Source organism: Equus przewalskii, chromosome 16, assembly GCF_037783145.1.
Source record: "Equus przewalskii isolate Varuska chromosome 16, EquPr2, whole genome shotgun sequence".
Taxonomy (NCBI): domain Eukaryota; kingdom Metazoa; phylum Chordata; class Mammalia; order Perissodactyla; family Equidae; genus Equus; species Equus przewalskii.
The window spans coordinates 24495454-24509583 of record NC_091846.1 but is presented as its reverse complement, the minus strand read 5'-3'; the positions used below and the strand labels follow the sequence as shown (position 1 = coordinate 24509583).

At 40.3% G+C, this 14130-nt stretch overlaps 1 protein-coding gene across 4 annotated transcripts in view; it reads right to left on the bottom strand.

Annotated features, from left to right (window-relative positions):
- LCP1 (lymphocyte cytosolic protein 1) overlaps nt 1–14130 on the bottom strand; it is a 78493-nt gene that overhangs the window by 44689 nt on the left and 19674 nt on the right. For all 4 annotated transcript variants that reach the window (XM_008516936.2, XM_070578853.1, XM_070578854.1 and 1 more), the window contains exons 2-3: nt 9913–9977; nt 8144–8250 (exon numbers count right to left, since the gene is read on the bottom strand). The gene's annotated coding sequence lies outside the window, so the exon portion shown is untranslated. The remainder of the gene's footprint in view (nt 1–8143; nt 8251–9912; nt 9978–14130) is intronic.

Below are 14130 nucleotides of genomic sequence, written 5' to 3'. Positions count from 1 at the left end.
ATAAAGTCTTTAAACTGTATACAACAGTGCTTGGCAAAGGAAAGGAGGAAGAAAGAAAGGGGAAAATAAAAAAGAACTAGAACTTTTACAGAATTATCTTGGGGAACAAACCCGTTTCCACTAAAAATTATGTGAAATGTTATGCAGAGTCACCACCTATGATCTACACTTAATTGTATGTTACGTGTGTGGGGGTGCTTGTAAATCTAGATTTCACATCTGTGCTCCAACTTCAATGTTCTTAGCTTGGCTTGTTTTCCCCTTGTACCACATTTCTCATCCAGAGTCCTGAAAGTCAGTTTCAAAAGGTATTTCAGAGTTGGTAGGTGATCCCAACTAGAAGTCAACAGCATCAGCATTGGCTGATCTCATGTTGAGTGGTCAAGGAGCGCTGGGCTTACCTCTGCTTGAAATACTGACGGTGGAAAGTACCTTCTAACAGTTGAGGAAGTGTGGCCAGAGTGGGAAAATGTACAGCAATCATAAGAAAACACATTTTCTCTATTGTAGTTTGAGCTAGAAAATCACTGAGACAACGCACAGCAGACCTTTGTATATTAGCAATGATGACAGAAGCTTCTATTTATTCTTAATACTGTGACCTCATTTTTTACGGGCTCCTTGGGGTAGTGCTTTTAGAATTTCTAATGAAAAGTTCATTCTCATAAAAAACAAAATGGGGAGTTACAGATAAATTGAGGCAGACAATTTGTATTAATTTGATGTGCTATTCTTATCTTCACCTTTTTGGAAGCCACAGTTTGGTTGGCAAATATTTACCAACACCAATTTACAATCGGATACGTCATAACATTTCTTTTGTCAAAACTTTAAATAACCAAACAGCCTAGTCTAATACCTTCATAACTCTTATTTTAAGGACTTTGTACCATAAAATCCTCAAGCATTTATTTGTTTTTCAAGTATATGTGGTATACCAGCAGACCCACTGAAAGCAGAGGTGAGGTCTCTGCCTGATGGAAAATGTAGCATTAAGAACAATCATCCAATATTCAGGGGGCTGGCCTGGTGGTAAAGTGGTCAAGTTTGTGCACTCTGCTTCCTGGCCCAGGGTTTTCCAGTTTGGATCCCAGGCGCAGACCTAGCACCACTTATCAAGCCATGCTGTGGCAGGGGTCCCACAAATAAAGTAGAGGAAGATGGGCATGATGTTAGCTCAGGGCCAATCTTCCTCAGCAAAAAGAGGAGGATTGGCAGTGGATGTTAGCTCAGGGCTAATCTTCCTCAAAAAAAAAAAAAAAAGAATAATCATCCAATATTCAGTCACAGAAAGGAATATTTAGACTTGTTAGAAAGCAACTAGTGGATCATGTTAGAGGATATAAAGCAGTTTAAACACCTTTAAGAAACTGTCAATATGACATAGGAAAGAGGCAAGGTGTGAATCTTGGCCCTGGCACTTACCAGCTGCGGGACCTTAGACTTAACCCTCCCTGAACCTTATTTTGGTCCTCTGTTAGAAGATGATAACATCAAGCTTTTGTGTGGAAATATAAGAGCAAATATATGTCAAGTGCTTAGCCTGATGCCTGGCAAATAGCAAGGGCTCAATAAGTCAGGAGTGACGGTGAACGTGGTAGAGGGAAATATGCAGATAGATGGATAAAATGGGGAAAGGGAAGGGGGAAATGAATCCAAGAACAGAGCTAGGAAACGATAGTCCTTTCCCCTATTTTGTAGATGAGGAAACCGAGCTTCCAAGACCTGCTCAGGCTCCACACTTAGTAACAGACTAGAATAGGAATCAAATCTGCCTCCAGATTTGCCCTCTGCTTTTTTTTTTTTTAAGGTATATTTTTTGGTGAGGCAGATTGGCCCTGAGCTAACATATGTTGCCAATCTTCCTCTTTTTTTTTTTTTTTTGCTCCTCAAAGCCCTGGCATATAGTTGTATATCCCAGTTCTAAGTCATTGTCGTTCTATGTGAGATGCCACCACAGCATGGCTTGAGGAGCGGTGCTAGGTCCACACCCAGGCCACCGAAGCAGAGCGTGCAAACTTAACCACTCGGCCATGGGGCTGGCCCCTCTGCCCTCTCTTCTTTATATCAAACCTATTTCTTTCATGCACAGAAACTGCAGACACTCAGACTTACAAGCTTTAAAAAACTGACATTATATGTGATATTAAATACATTATATATTATATACATTACAGACAATCACCAGATAGACTGTGTTCCAATTGTCTTTCTCTGTGGTCACAGGGAAAAAAACAGAAAACCAGGGATATTTTGGTGAAAAATTTCAACTAGAAAGACAAGGGAAGGGAAAAATCTGAAAAAGTCCTCAAGGGGCCTATGACATTCCATCTTTCCAAAGGGAAAAAATATTAAGTGTTTATAAAGCATTGGAAATAACAGGGAAAGTTCATCTTATATTTTTAAGGTGAAGAAAGGGGGCTCAAGAATGCAAAACTGCCTACATGTTCCTCATTTTTTTTTGCGTTCACTTTGCACCTATTACCTAGCTTTTTCCATGAGGCATGTATATTCCACTCTTCTTAATCTGGCCCTCTGGTGCAGGGGATGTGAGCCGAAGATGTCAAGAAGGTGCAAAGGCTCCACATTTTAAAATGTTACGCCTGAGGTTAACAGACATGTAGTTTTAATTCTAAATTTTGCCTGAGGAATGGTGAAAAGGAAGAAGATGCAAATTTTATACAAATATATTCGTGCACCTCTTTACTTCACAAGCTTGGATACACAGCTTGGATAAATTTTGGTGGCCACCGCCCACGCTGAGGTATCAAAATGCAGGGTATTATTTAAATGCAAAGTAATTATCCCATTAATTCACTTCCATCTTGAAAGTGCAACCAGAGAAAAAAAGAAAACAAATCATCTGGGAGGTTGCAAGTCACATGCATAATTAATTTGCCTGCCGAATTTGGCGTCTTAGCTTTTGTGCCTGTGGAGAACATAATCTCTTTTGCATTTTAGCTCTGCCAGTCAAGAGGATGTGTGCGTGTGTGTGTGTGAGAGAGAGAGAGACAGAGAGACAGAGAGACAGAGAGGAGGAAAGAGAGACAGCAAGAAACAGAGAGGAGAGAGAGAGAGCATGTCGAGCTGTCCATGTAACTGATGCTGGACTAAAACAAGAATCAATGCTGCAACCACAGAACTGTGGCTTTGCTGGTTCCTCAATTTAACATCTTAGCTTTTCCTTCCGCCAGAAAAAACAACTGACCATATTTGAGAAACAAGCCTCCTTATAATTTACCAGCGGGACTGACACAGGCGGGGCTCTGAAGTTGAGCAAAACTTATTTTAACTCAGTAAGTGGGTCACTTTTTACCTCTATTCTTCAACTCACAATTAAAACAATCTTTCATTCTTTCATAGTTTTTAGGACACCTATATTTGGCCATTACCATATAATTATAGATATGTGTGTTTGGATATAAATACTAATTGTTTAATTTATTCATGTCTATCAGTCATAACAGTTAGAAAATGTGAATGCCACCTGACTAAAAGTATTCTAACCTTCTACGACTGGGAAATTTTCAAACCTTTTGAGGGTAGAAATCATGTTTTGTGACCCAGGCAGAGGCCAATTAATTAGTAAAAACCAAATACTCAGTCAAGTGCACAGAGAGGCTGAGCAAATACTGATGATGATGATGATAAAGAATAGTCTGTTTAATAAAAGCAACTGTAATTCTGATGCATTTATTTGGGCTAAATTATGATTATTTGAGTTCAATTCAAGGGCTTAGGTACAAATAAGCACCAGAGTCCGCTGCCTGTTTATTCCAGGAGGTTTCCTCTGGAATTCAGCAGTTAATGCAAAATCGATTCAATTGTAGAAAATTCAAGTAATAAAATATTTGAATGAATTAACTTGCTTTCAGATATAAAGATAACACCAGTAACTACCTCATAGGATTGTTGTGACGACTAAATGCATTGATATGATTAAAACACTCAGAAAACATACTCAATCCAAAGTGAGTAGTATATAAGCATTAGCTGTTATTAATAGGATGATTAATTGAAAATCTTTCCCCCTCCCCCCAAGTTGTCTGCAGTATCTTACGAGATGGAGCAATTATGAAATTACTGGGAAGATTGATGTAATGACTGAAATTGACAAACCAAAACAACGGGAACAGTCAATAGTTTAAGGAAGTTGAATCAGGAGGGAACTGAGAAAAACAACAGGGAGACGCCATCTGGAGAGTCCAGTGATTACAGCAGCTGCAGGGAGAAGCCACCAGAAGATGAATGTCTAATCGGGTAGGAACTTCTGAGAACTTCAAAAAGAAAAGAATGTGAAACATGGAAAACTCTTGACTTAAGAAGTGCATTGCCATCTGGCAAAATAGGGAAATTTAAAACTCTTGGAACCTGCTGACGTTGATTAGTTTTATATTTTGGTGGGCTCTAATGTTAATTTTTATTTCTGCGGGGTTCAATATGCAGATGGAATAGCATCACTTCAGTTGATGATACTTGTGAGTTGGGAAACTAGCAGACAAAAAAACCCTAGGAAGACAATTAGATTAATCTAAATAATGTCACTTTGCTATAAAACCTGCTATTAGTGATAAAGTCCAATGCCTTTATAATCCTACTTTATAAATTTCTGGCTCTTCATAAATGTAGTCTTAAGAGTAAATTTCTTAATTTTATTTTACCTAACATGATTTTGAAATTCGTTTGCCATCTCTTCTCCATATACAGAGGGGCCTTAGCTCTTTAGGTAACAAGGGGAAATTGACTTGAGAGTTTTCTGAGGATAATCCAAAGTGACTACTTTAAAGTTAATGATATTTGTTCCTGTGTTCTTTGTCATCAAAGAAGCCCAGTATTATCAGGTACGTAGTTTTGACAAGGGTAGCTAAATTTCAGCTCAGTTAATGTAGTTAGACTAAAATAATGAGACTATAATTTTGCCTATTTGCTATGATTCTTGGGCAATTTCTTAAATTCCTTGAAGTCAATGTCCATTTAGTGCTTTGAGGCTAAAATGAAGAATAGTGCTTTGGCAAAGAGGAAGCATGGTTGAAGGCAAAATATTACATTTTTGTTGTATCTTCTTTCATAGCAGTCATTGGGGGGAACTCAGTAAATACTAAGTTAAATGAAATCAAAGAAAAGACTTTCATGTGTTTCTAAGGAACTGAGAAAAAATACCTGTGACAAATTTTCAATTTGATAAATATCATTAGTACCCACCACGTGCTAGGAAAGGTAGAGAAGGGGCTCAGGCTGTCAGCAAATAAGGCCTTGAAACTAAAACAATATGATTCCTGCTATAATTACTCTAAGGTCAAAGCATTAAGCAAACACACACAGAAGAAACAGTAGGAGCAAGAAGGCGGGGGCAGGTCCAGTAGGGAAGGTCTTGAAAAGGATATGTTTCTTGAAATGAGCCTTGAAAAATGACCACATGTTTTACAAATAAAGAAAGCAACTGGAGAAACAGTTGGAGCCAAAAGAAGTGAAATAGCTTGGAACTTTCTGGTGGCTTGTGGTCTTGTGTGGGTAAGTGAGAACGTGGGTAAGTGAGGGGGGCGGTGAGAAGATGTGGGACAGCTAGAGCAGAAGGAAGTGACAAGAAAGAAGGTTGGGGAAGTGGCTGAGGCAAGTCTGTGAAGACATACAATTCTTTAGTAAAATTATGCATTAAGTAAAAGAAAATACTTCTTCATCCTATTATTATATGAAACCTGCAATGATATCTCTTATTTATAAAAATATAAATGTTTCTGAGTTTATTGCAATTTTTTCCTTCTCTTTTTCCCTCTCTTTTGTGTTTTCTCTCTCTTTTAAAATTGTGGGTGCGAATATCTCTTCAGTCAGCTTCAGAAATAAAAGCCTGTAATGATCTACATCTGGGAAGAGCATGCTGGTGTGGAAGAGAGAATCTGGAAGAGATAGAAAATTATAGAAAGGCAGTATGGAGCCTGAAATCCTCGCTACCTACCGCCTCTCACCCCCTCCAACTGCCCAGTGACTCTGGACCAGTTCCTTCAATGATCTAAGCCCATTCTTCAACTCTAAAGATAGTTGAGAGGATTAAATGAGGTAATGCATGGAGAGTGGCTACACACAGTAAGTACTTATAAATATTAAGTGTTATTATTACTTATGTCTCCACATTTTTGTGGCTTTTCTGGTTTTCTTTCTGTAGTTAATTTCCAGTTTCATACCTTTGTGGTCAGAAAAGATGCATGGTATTATTTCGATCTTAAATTTATTGAGACTTGTTTTGTGGCCTAATATGTGATCAAAATGCTACTGAACAATGAAGAAATCAAAGAAGAAATCAAAAAATTCCTGGAGACAAATGAAAATGAAAACATGACATGTCAAAATCTGTGGGATACTTGTCATGTTCTCTCTAATTTAAATGGACACATTTGAATAAGACTTTACTTGTTGGCCTCTCCTATCCTAAAGGGTTAAGAAAAAAAATTATAAATGATGTTAAAACACTGAAATTGTTTCCCAAATTACTGATTGTTTCCAGGCATAATTTATGAAGGAGACAAAACTTAAAATACGACAAAGAAAAGCATCCTGAGATACTAATGAAATGTCTCCCTAAGCACAACTCCACCCCATACAGCATGCTTGTTCAAAGAGCAAGACCCAGAAGATTCTTCCCTGATGATACTGGGAGTGAGCCAGAACGAAGAGGAATGGATATTTTCTAACACACCAGGTTGACGCTTTAACAATCTAAACTCGATTTAAATCAAGAGACTTTTTCTATTTTGAATTAACTTTTTCATATTCTGTTTTATTCCCTCCCAATGCAAGGAAAATACTGATCTTCCTTTGCATCCTAATTTATTTTATACTCATTAATATTTTTACTAAAAATAAGACACAGAATATTTTTAATTTGTTCTTTTCTGGGATGCAAGTCCTCCCCCTGCAATTTCACATTTTTGCCAGTTTAAAACTATTCAGGTGAGATGTATGAGACAATGCTGATGGTCACATTTTGCAAATTCCAGAAATTCACATATGTACATATACGGTTAACTCCATTCAAATTGGCCTGTGAACGTATTCTTCAAACAATTTTATTTAATAGAAGCCAATGATGATAAATGTATGTAAATTCAAAATTAAGATGTGTGGATAAACTACCTTTGTTTAATGAAACTTTTTAAAAAAGTGGTCCTGAGGAAGTAATTTTAGAAAACAAGTTGCTGTATTTGATTAAGAAAAATTGGGTTTTCATAAGTATGCTGATGAATGAATCCATTTCCAGTCAAAATGGCTTTTACGTTTATCATCTGTCAATGGTTCTTAATATTGTTGGATAATGATAATTAAATAAAGGCTGATGCTCCAAGATCCAAAGTCTATGTTTCAACAAAGTTCCTGGAATAAACATCCCATATCAACTTTATAAGAATTTCTATTGTAGACAGAAGCCTTTCTTCTAGAATTTAATGGTCATTTGTAGGGTCATAAGCATAACGAATAGTTCCGACAAATCTATGAGAACAGTACAATTAAGCAACACAAATTGCTTTTATTTTTAGAGAATAAACGGAGAAGAGGCGGCCTCTACTTCCATGTGGTTATTAAGCACACCCATTAAAAACCGTTGGCGCCAAAATCACTCAGATAACCAGTATCACACTCAGTAACATATGACTCAAGATGTTAATATATCCACTGAAGTACTGGCAAGAAGTTTTTTAGAAAAACAGAACCACAGGAGCTAAAATTAAACTACCTCCATTAGGCCAATGAGCAACTCAATCTAAATGATCAATATGCACTTTCCTGAAAACATTTTAAAGCAGATAAAATCACAGTAAATAGCCTCCCTAAAGGACCAATAAAATAAATCAGAACATGGTTTGGTTTAGAAAGGAAAAAAATGATAATTTTTTTTGGGAAGGGGTGATAACTGTGATAACCGGGGAAGAAATCATCCTAGAGAGCTGAGGGGGCCCACTCTGCAGGGCCACATGAGGTGGCTTTGCTGGGAAGCTCCATGGTGGCAGGGCTCACACAGGGCTCATGTGACAGGTGCTCAGATCTCTAGTACCCTTAAGGCAAAACCCACAACCCACAGAAACAGAGCCGACCAACAAGCAAAACGTCCTAAGCACTTAGAAAAAGCAAAAAGACTTAAAGAAAAATTTACCTGGTACAAAAACTGTGCTCAGTGGTACTGGCGAGTGAGCGGAAACTCCTTCTTTCTGTTCTGCAGAACAACTTTGTCAACCCCGGGTGTCACAAGGCAGGAAGTGACTAGAATGACAAATCATCAGCCAGTAAAGAAATAGATTTTGTCTTTATAAGGACATTTTACTTAACTTTTTTTTTTCTTTCATATCCCCTCCCCCACAAAAATCACCCAACAGAACAGGTCACACTGAAATTCAGAAGCCTCTTACTACTTCCTCTTTATGAGCATTTTTCTCTCTCCCCTTTCTGTCTCATCGAGGTACTCTGGCTCTGGGCTACTTAAACCTGTCTGATTTCAGATAACAGGGAAACGTCAGCCTACCGCCTTGACCTCCTTCTCTGACCCTAGTTGCAAACGTAAAACCCAGGTGCCTAGCCACTTACTGCAAAGATAAACAAATTATTCATTTTTAGTGAAAGAGCCCAGGGACAAGGTGACATACACCTGAAATGAACTAAAAGGGGTTTTCTTAGGAAAGCACCCCCAGCCGAAACCAAACCTCTCTTAAGAGTCCCTGAACAATGATCTCATTGGTACAAACAACACAAAATGATCTCTTTAAGGGGAAGGGCCCGAAAAGACAGGCCAACTATATTATTTACTCATTCTTTTATTTATAGAACACCTACGTGCTCGGGATCTCTTTAACCCAATTAAAGATTTCAATTATTTAGACGTCTCCTATAAAGAGCACCCGTGGATCCCACAGGCAGCTGCTATCGTTAATGGGTATCTAAGTGCCTTCACAGAGACTAAATTTATTTTTTGAATGCACATTTTATAAAATTGGCAAGAGAATAAAAAACTCTAGTATTCTCTGCCCAAACTCTGGATGCTTGTCTTGAGGGCAAATTCCCATCTTCAAATGGAAGCGTTCAAGTGTTTGCAGCCTAATGGGGGCTGTGCAGGTTGCGTAGCGCCCTGAGTAATGTTGAATGAACATTAAGCGTAGTCTCCACGTTGCCCAGAGACTCTGTGCGCCTCCAGCGGTCAGCCTGCTATTGAGGAAGAAGGACATATGCGTCTGACGGTGAGTTGAAGATGCTTCTGTATTTGCTGGGGGCCTGGGACGTCCCCAGCGGGTATTCTGGTTGGGAGGATGCCCTTACACTTTTGCTTCTTTGATTTGTCCTCTAGAAAGTTCCCGCTTCCGACCTGAATTATTAAACCAAGCTGTTCTGGTTTATCTATTCCATTAGCCCAGGGTGTGGCAACTTCTTGGGCAGGACCTCACACGGGCCATCTTGGGGAAGAGGGTGGGCTGAAGAATGGGAAGAAATGGTGGAGATTCAGCCCATTCTACAAGTGGCTCATCTCACAGGGAACTATCAGCTGTCTTGTGACTCCCCAGGGAAGACTGAGGGGGTGAACTGGACGCTGTTTCCTTCATTGTGAAATTACTCCCAAGTAATAGATGGCAGAGGGTTTCAAGAAGCACCTGAATTCCTTCAGGACACCAGAGAAACATCCATGCATCACTGTGACCATAGTGATCACACTACAAGGTAGCCAAAGGCTGGTGGTTTCCACTCTAGTGGGAACAATCACCACTTAGGGCCCGGCAGCAGGACTCCACAGATAATGCCTCAGTGGGCTTCAGGATGAAAAAATGGGAGATGTCTGTGGATCTCCCTAATCTGGTTCTGCATCCCTGGGGGTTCAGGATGGAAGGAAGGTCCAGCGGCAACACTTCATAAAGGGGAACAGAGATTCCTTTCATTTACCCGGGAGAAGGAAAGCAGCAGCATTCTGTATCTACCGGTGCCTGGTCCTTGGAGAACCGAGGAATCTATGAAGCAGAGAAGATATATGTAAGCATTGGCTCAACAAGTGCTTGACGTGAGCACGGGTTCAACATGTGTTTGATGCCTGTCTGTAGGCACTGGGGATTCAGAAATGAACAAGACACAATCACTGCTTTCAAGGAGTACCCAGTCTAGTAGGGGAGAAAGACATGGAAGTAAATAAATACATCTATTCTGAAAGGGGTGAAAAAGCAGTGGAACATTGAGGCAGAAACAGATGTGAGCAGAGCTGACTCTTTTTTTCTTTTTTGATGAGGAAGATTGGCCCTGAGCTAACATCTGTAGCAATCTTCCCCTACTCCGCACGTGGGACACCACCACAGCATGGCTTCATGAGCAGTGTGTAGGTCTGTGCACAGGATCTGAACTGGTGAACTCCGGGTGGCAGAAGCAGAGCACGCAAAATTAATCACTAGGCCACTGGGCTGGCCCAGAACTGATATTTGAAGACAGTAAAACATGGCTAGCAATCAAAAGAAGGATTTAGGATTCCAGACAACGCCTATATTCCAGAACATGAAAGCCATCACATTGTGCTGCTTACAATCACCCAGTTGAAGGCGTCATCTTCTACTCTGGCACCCACTCAACTTTGGCTCCACATCAGCCACCCACCACCACTTCACCCACATCCTGGACTACTGCCTCTATCTTAATCTCCTTATCTGCCTCTCAGTGCCATAAATCAACCACGGGGCAGGCAACTGTTTAGGTCTTAGACCAAGGCTTTTTCAGAGGGGAGTGTTTTATCACTGTCAGGGTTTAGAATTACTTGTGCATCATGATATGAAACAGAGGACTGACTTTCAGTTTTATTATTATTTTTACGTTCTCTACAGACAATGCACCCTGATGGCCTGCACTTAGAGTGGATCTCTCCCACCCTCTACTGTCCAACCTCCATATGCCTCTACTGCCACCTCGGCCACTTCTCCACTGGCCTATCCTTTGCCTTCCCTCTACCCCTACTGCCCTCCTCCACTTCATCCCGCCCTGGGCTGCTCTGAAGCCCACAGCCTCAATCCCTAATACTGCATCAGCTGCTACTCTCCGGCCACTGAATGTTGCTGAAAAAAAGTCACAGAAATACAGACTTGGAATGCTACAAACTCAAGCTGCTTGCCTTCAAATTACTTCTCAGAAATACTTTCATTCAATTTCATTAATTCCTGACAGTAGGCATCCTCAAGATGGGGGTCCACGCACCCCTAAAATTGTATGCATAATGCATGTGCTTTTTTCTGTGTCCATCATATTATTCATTGTAATATTAAAGAGATCACAGACGCCAAAAGTTAGACATTTATTTCAAACTCTCTCCTCTTGCCTCAGTCTCCCACTCCACTCTCCTGCCTCCTTGCCTCCTTTCCTGGCCCAAGATTCCTGCCCCTTACTTACTGAGATGATCCCCATCATCTGGTATGAGCTTCCTTACGTAGCCTCCTCTACTCTCACAAGATCCACCTTGTCCTCTTCTCTTTCAATCTTAAAGGAGGTGTTCTTCCATCTTCTCAAGGTCAGTAGTTCCTCATTATAATCAACCTTACATTTCTACTTCTTTAGATACCTTGCTCCATCAATTATCTCATGTTTTTCTAGAATCTTTAATCTCTTACACTCTCCCCACCTCCCCTTTACGCACTGTGGGGTTTGGACAAAGGGAGAAACACCTCTGCTTCAGTCTACTGCTTACTCCCCTGACATTTGATGGGCAGGGAATGAGAGTAATAAAGATGGGCACAGGCCCTGACTTTGTAGAATGTTCACAGTAGTCAAGGACACAGACAAGTGAAGAGGCAGGTGGTACTGGGAACCATGACAGGTGAGAAGCAGAGTGCCGGTGGGAACACACAGCACTAACCCAGACTTGGGGTCTGGGAGGCACGCACAGAAAGCAGAGTAGAGTGGTGAGGAGTAAAGATGCTGAGCCAGTCGTCTAAGGTCACACCCAGCTCTACTGCTGCACTAGTTGTGTGACGTTGGGCAAATTATTTAAGGTCACTGGCCTCAGCTTTCTCATCTAGGAAATGGGGACGAAAACAGCATCTCTTTTATAGAGTTGTTGTGAGGGTTCAGTGAACTCATCTACGGAGAGAACTCAGAGGAGTGCCTGGCACATAGTTAATGTTATATAAGAATTAACGAGACTTTTGATATTTATACCAGGCTCTGGAGCAGACCTTTCACGTACATTATTTCATTTATTTCTCACAACCACCTTAGGAATTAGGTATTATTTTTGTTTTTTTCTTTCAATTTTCAAACAATGGTTTGATTCTCATGCCATAAAATTCACCTTTTAAAAGTGAAATTCACTGGTTTTTGGTATGTTGACAGAGTTGGGCAACCATTACACTATATAATACCAGAATATTTCCATCACCCCCAAAAGAAACCCTGTACCCACTAGCAGTTATTTCCCAGTTATCTCCACCTCCCAAGCCCCCAGCCACTCATCTATTTTGTCTCTGTAGATTTGCCTGTTCTGGACATTTCATAGAAATGGAATCACACAGTGTGTGTTCTCATGTGACTGGTTTCTTTTACTGAGCAGAAGTTTTCAAGACTCATCCAGGTTGTAGCATCTATCAGGGCTTTCTTCCTTTCTATAGAAGAATAATATTCCATCATATGACATATCACATTGTATTTATTCATTCACTAGTTGATAGAAATTTGAATTGTTTCCACTTTTTCGATATTATGAATAATGTTGCTATGAACATTTGTGTACATGTTTTTGTGTGGACATATGTTTTCTTTAATTTTTAATATCAAAGTAATACATGTATATAGAAGTCAAATATCACCTCAGGGCTTTGTAATGAAACACCAGTCTCCTGACATGCTCCTGCTCCACCTCTGAGTCCCACTGCCCAGAAACGATTATTTTCAATAGTTTTAGCTATTTCTTCTGCTACTTCATGTTTCTAGGTGCTATGCTTATACTATGTCTATACTGTTCAGGTTCAGGTTTTTTTTTTTACTCCTTACTTGGGAGATGAAGATCCGACCCTCTCCCTCCCCTAGCGTGTACACACGAGCCCTCCCACCATCCTCTAAAACAGGTTAGGACACCTTTTTAGTTAAATCAACATTTAGTTTTGAAAATATAAATATTAATAGCTGTTTTAGGTAGAACACAATGTTTATATGTCCTTTTTGTATCTTTTTTTTTCTTTTTAAAGATTGGTACCAGAGCTAACATCTGTTGCCAATCTTCTTTTTTTTTTCCCCTTCTTCTTCTTCTCCCAAAAGCCCTCCAGTATGCAGTTGTATATTCTAGTTGTAGGTCCTGTGGTTGTGCTATGTGACCAGATCATGGTGGGTCTTTTGAGCTGTGTTAAGGAGTTTGGGCTTTACCCTACATGCAGTGGGGAGCTATTTAGGGTCTGTATTGATCTCCTAGGGCTGCTGTAACAAAGTACCACAAATGTGGTGGTTTAAAAATAACAGATATTGGGGGCTGGCCCCGTGGCCAAGTGGTTAAGTTCATGCGCTCTGCTTTGGCAGCCCAGGGTTTCGCTGGTTCAGATCCTGGGCACGGACATGGCACTGCTCATCAGGCCATGTCGAGGTGGCGTCCCACATACCACAACTAGAAGGACCCACAACTAAAATATACAACTATGTACTGGGGGGATTTGAGGAGAAAAAGCAAAAAAACCCCAGATATTTATTGTCTCATGGTTCTGGAGGCTAGAAGCCCAAAACCAAGATGTCAGCAGAGTTGATTCCTTCTGAGGGCTGTGAGGGAGAACCTGTTGCAAGAATCTCGCATAGCTTCTGGTAGTTTGCTGGCAATCTTTGGTATCCCTGGCTTGCAGAGAAATCACCCAGATCTCTGCTGTGTCCAGATTTCCCCTTTTTATAACGAGAAAGTCATATGAGACTAGGGCGCACCCTAATGACCTCATCTTAATGTGACCATCTGCAAATACCCTATTTCTAAATAAGGTCACATAGGCACTGGGGGTTAGTATTTCAATATCTTTGGGTTGGGGGGGGAGACACAATTTATAACAGGGTCTTAAACAGAAAGTGACATAATCAGACCTGTATTTTAGAAAAATCTCCTACCTCCAATGAGAAGGGTGAGACAGCACAGGTTGGAGAGGGGGTGGGGAAGATAAAGAT